Source organism: Amia ocellicauda, chromosome 13 (genome assembly GCF_036373705.1).
Source record: "Amia ocellicauda isolate fAmiCal2 chromosome 13, fAmiCal2.hap1, whole genome shotgun sequence".
Lineage (NCBI taxonomy): Eukaryota > Metazoa > Chordata > Actinopteri > Amiiformes > Amiidae > Amia > Amia ocellicauda.
The window spans coordinates 2,884,990-2,890,895 of record NC_089862.1 but is presented as its reverse complement, the minus strand read 5'-3'; positions in this window follow the sequence as shown (position 1 = coordinate 2,890,895).

Sequence of the window (5,906 nt, the reverse complement as noted above, 5' to 3'; positions counted from 1 at the left end):
AGAAAACAAGCAGGACATGGAAACATACAGGGATTTACAAAATCATACATGGAAAAATTTAATTTACAATAGATCTAAAGAAACATGGTAACTTTCACAACCCATTTAAATGTACCAGATATGTACCAGACATCTAATATAATAAATACAATTAAATGTAATTTATAGTTTTGATTATGATATAATTAGAGCTTTAATTTTTCGCTCTTTATTTTCTTTATCTCTACTTTCAATCTTTATCAGTTATTGCAGAAACATCCTAAAACTCTGAACATGTAATTTAAATTGCATTTAAAAGAAAATCCATAACTAAAAAACTTAGATTGTTTACAAATGTTCAGTTTGATTGTAATTATAATTTTATGAAGTTTAACCTGTTACAATATTCAGTACATTTCAGGTGCGAACAAAGCTGAAGCATGATTCTTTAAAAAAAAAAAGAATCTTCTATTCTTTAATTTATTTATCTATTCATTTCAATCAAGTATTTAGTTTATTTTGCACAAATGGTAAGTACATATATCTATGTATAATGCAAGGGATAACAGAAACTAAATGTTATGAGAATCATGAGTGATTTGCTTCTGATTTTACAGGAATTATACATTTTTTTAATGAAAAATGCATTGTATTGTATTGTATTTATTTTTTTCACTGATACATACATTATAGTCTCTTTTTAAAAATCTATGGTTAATAAATTAAAGAATAATCCTTAAAGCAGCTCAACACATAGTCTTGTTTTGTGTTCTCCTGAAAAAACTGGCACCTTCAGGTTTAGTTCTTTCAAATCACATTCTCTGCCCTTGAAAAACATGGCAGCACAAAGTTCTTTTTCAGCTGAAGCATTAATGCTCCAGACAACTCAAGGCCAACCAGAGCTTTAGAAACAAAACTCTGGGGGCTTAAGCTGAAAGCTATCTTAATTGCTGCTTTCAGTTGTACACGCATGCTTACTGAAAATCCAAGCCTGAACAACAACTGTGATGCATTATTTATGTTGGAAACACAGATCTCACTTAGAAGAATAGAAACAGAACTTGTGGGGCTATGACATTATGGCAAAGTTGACACTCTGGGGTCATGCACTCTGACAGCAAGAGCATGAGGGTGAGAACGGCTTGGTTCTCGTCTATCATCGCTATTTACTTACTCAAGATATGCTCTTTATTGGGAAATTGTGCTAGGTCTGCAATGAGATACCTGCTGGATGATTAATTGCATGCATTCCCCTCCCCCTTGTTTTAAAATTAACTAATATTGGACGTGAATGAAAAAAACTGCAGCTAATTATATATTCAGGAAACAGGTCTCATACAGTTTTGTGCCACGTCTCTTTTGAGTTGCAATGCATTAGACAGAAGCATTATTGAATTTGTCTGAATTGTGCTTGCTTCAGCTGAGACCACATTAATGTTATTTGTTTGTTTAGAAAAAATCATGTTTGAAAAAATGAAAGATTTTTCTCTTAAAGTACAATAAACATACTTATCACTATATAATTAGGAATATAATTAGGAATCTCTCTCTCTCTCACACACACACACACACACACACACACACACACAATATCCATACATTATATGCATACATTTAATAATTATTGTGCAAATCAAAAACACGTTATTGCAGATTGCTGTAATATGTCTCAAAGATATATTATTAACAAGCAGAAAAGCAAAGCAAATTTTCTGAAAGAACTAAACATATTAAGGGCTGCAAGCTGCCATGAAATGACTAAGCTGCAGGTAGAAGAAGTTCAATTACTGTTCTCAGTAGGTTCATTTCAGCATTAGACCAATACAATTATTTTGTTAGTTTTCTATGTACAGCTATGTGGCGTCTTGATTAACTTTGTAATCAACATGGGAATTTACCAAGGGACTTGCTAGATTAGAGGCTATGACTTAAAGGCTGTCTTCATCCAGAAAATATACAGTATATACACAATGTATTGTTTTGAAAGAGACTGAATAGTCTCACTTCACTTGATGGGTAAACCTTGTGATTTTCATAATATCTTTCAAATGAATTCACCTCATAGTGCGTAAGAAACATTGCCACAATTTAATTGAGTTTGATATTGTTTATCCAGTAAAGCTTTTATTTTTAAAGCTGAGATATCCTGCATCCAGGATTCCTTTCAAGATTTGAGTTTACGTCTCGCCAGGAGACGAGGAAATAATAATAACAGTAATAAATGACTTCTGCATGAATGGTCTTGCCAGCAAGTTAGTGGGAAGCTTTTTGTTAATATGCCTTACTGGCATTAAATTACACAGAGCAAACTCATTTTAGGCACTAAAATGTTTTTTGTAACATTTTGTATATTATTGTCAAAGCATAGGGAAGTGAAGTCTCAGAAGGATGTAATAATAACAGTCAAGTTTCAAACTCACTCTTATACAGTGGGATATAAAACAAAGACCACATTAGTATCCTCCTCTAATTAGTATGACAAACTGTTAGAAATATTACAATAACCTTAGCATGTGAATAAGTGGCTGCTGTCACTTCTATTACCAATCTGTTATTGTACAAGACTATTAAATAGAGTTATTTTTTATGCAGAAGATATTATTGTTATAGTAGAACTACTTCAAGTAGTAGTAGTAGTAGTAGCATTTCATAAGAGGGCAATCCTTTACTGATTAATTGAGTAACAGTGATTTAGAACTGAGGTCTTGTCAAATTTAAATACAATAAATGACATATCAGCTCTGCATAAATATTCAAATGTATATGAATATGTATATATATTTCTTTGAATATGTAAAATGTTGTTGTATAGGTCTGTCTGTCTGTCTCTCTCCCCCTGCACACCCACTTTTCTGGTTCCACGTGTAAAACACACAGAATGCTATGCAGAGGAAGCGGTGACGTCACCCCAATGCTTGGTAACTCCACTCTCCAAAAGTGGAAGAGGAAGTAGAGAAGCGAGGGCAGAGCCAATCCACATGCACATCCGGGACACTGCCCTCTGCTGATTGGACATTATGCACCTTTAGAGCTGTATAAAAATGCAAAGAAAAGCTGTTTGAACCCAAGACCAGCTCACGTTCGCTCTGTTCTTCTTCCAGGCCGGCCTGAATAAAAGACTTCTTTTCCATTTGCAACACAACTCCTGTGCTGCCGTTTTCGTCAATTTAAGAGGGTTTCTTCAACCACTCCATCATATATTCCAACTTTCAGTGTTGAGGGATCTTTGCAAACTCTATTTTTGTTTGCTACTATTTAAAGGTATCATTGTGAATTAATTCACCAAGTTCCATTGCCTTTCACCTCTGGGTGTCTGAGTGTAACTCCAGCATAGGTCACACATATTTTCTCAGCACTTGAATGAGATGAAATTATTCACAAGTAATAGCACAACCGCTCACAATGGTATACTTTCTCAAGATGCAAAAAAAAAAAAAAAAATTGACGGGCCTTGTCCTTCTATTGCAGAGACTGGGTGTTTTGGTAAAAAACACAATTTAATCAGGTTTTCATAAAACCACATCATTTTAAAAACATAAATCTAATTCCTGTTTGCTTCACTGCAGTTCTTTCATGCTACTTATCGGAACTGTTTTGTTTTTGTTGTTATTTGTTTTTTTATAAACATGTTGCAAAAAACATTCCTTCAGCAGCTTGTAGAAAGGCTGTTGACATTTGAATGTTTTTATCTTTTCACCTCAGGGAAAGGCAATACCTAAATGGTGGAAAAAGGAAAGTATTTGTTAGTATTTGTGTACAACTGCCTTCTCAAGACTACAAAGTGCAGTTCTATTACAGTATGATTTGTGCAGGTGTTATTCAGAGGTACCAAAATTGTATTACTGCTCTGTTAAACTGTGTTTTTAAATGGGACTAATGTGGTAAGGTGACTTTACACTCTGAATTAGAGCCCGACCGATACAGGTTTTTTGGGTCTGATACCGATACCGATAATTGGGAAGCTACATTTCCAGATTACCAATATATCTGCCGATATTTACTTTTTTTTTGTGCACATGGAAAACAGACATTTTCTAGCATGGATCCCTCAAATCTCTGCCTGTTAGAGAGAAATTATGTCAAAAACCCCATTCACACTGAAACAATTACTGGCAATTTGGTGGCATTTTGTTGCCTACAAGGTCTGTGTGAATGGGTTATTGCTGCCAAATCATTGCCATCAATTTTCCGGCAAGGTTCCTATGGGGCTGAATATGCAATGAAGGCAGGATTTTTACATTTTTACATAATAAACTTAACATTCATTTTCATCATTAATAACAACCACAAATCAAACATTAATAATAATTCATAATAAATTAAAAAAAATTGAATAAGGTAGAATAAAGGGAAAAATATAAAAACATGCATGTTCTATACATTAGAACAAAGACAAAGGTATATGAGCAATTTCACACACAAATAGAAATCGGTGCTCCAATATAAATCAAGAATTTCCTTCCCAATGTGTTATCTTGAATTCTCAAAATATTGATCAAAAGTTTTCAATATTACCAACTACAATCTCATGATCACAAACGATAGGTTATTATCATAAACCCGGTTCCCTGAAAAAGAAAGACAGCCATTACCAAATGGGAAGAGCCTTCATTGAAGACATGTACAGGAGGAAGACCCGCCCCCGGCGTCTGTGAAAAGTCTCCTCCTGACTGCAGCTCCCTGACATTTCTTCATCAGGAAGGTTGTTTGGACGAGCCAGGGTTATCATAATAACCTATCGTTCCCTTTCAAATCGAAAGACAGGCATTACCGAATGGGCAGACTATACCAGAGCTGTCTTGAATCCTGACACCTGACTAAGCCTAAACCCACAATGACGAGTATAGCAGAGCCTCACGGCGCCTGAGGGCTAGCAGTTTGAAGTACCTGGGAGCCGGTCTGCCACATTGAGGCGGTAGAACCTTGTGATGGTCTGTGGACCAGACCAGGTCGCAGCATTATAATTTATTCATTATTATTTTTTATTTCTTGGCAGACGCCCTTATCCAGGGCGACTTACAACATAAGTACAAAACAAAGTGCAAAAATACAGTTCAATAAAGGCATCAATCATTACAAATTAAATTTACATAAAACATAGCAATTCAAAATACAATACATTTTACAACTTCCAATTTACAATTTACACAGGCAAGTACAGTAAGTGAGGTCCTACATCCTGGACGGTAAAAGCTAAGTGCTGTCAAGATGTCAAGTAGAGCTATGGGAAAGGGAGCAAGGAAGAAACAGGAAGTAGAGTTAGTCTTGCACAGATCTTCAAGTGTGGCACCGTGAGAAAGAGCCCACGATGTGGTTTATCCCCTGAAATGTATTCAGGCATGGGAACATTAGCAGTCTCATAGGTGAGCCAGATTGCGTCCGCCATCTAGTGCGCCAGTTGTTTTGAAACCGCTCGCCCTCTGGTGGTAGAACCGTAGCAGACAAACAGCAGGTTGGATTCTGTGCAGTCCTCCACATATAGCACCTCAAAGCCCGGACAGGGTAGATTGTGTGTAGTCTGCGGTTCTCATTCTGATCCATGTGGAGGGGGATGGAAAGACTCCAGGACAACAGGCTGGTTTATGTGGAATGCCAACACAACCTTGGGCAGGAAGGCTGGGTTCGTCCTGAGAGTGACTCTGTCATTGCTTCCTGAGAAGATCAGACAGGCTTTATCCACAGACAAGGTGTGAATTTCACTAATTCTCCTTGCCGATGTTATCGCTACAAGAAAAGCTACTTTGAGCAAGAGGAAGCAGAGCTCCATTGTGGAGATGGGCTCAAAGGGAGCACTGTCCTTTCAGCATGAATTCCAAGTCCCAGGCTGGAATTGTGTCCTTTATAGGCGGTCTCAAGCATCTCGCACCTTTCAGAAACTGGAAATGCACTCCTGGGGAGACATTGTCAATTTTATCATGACATGCCGA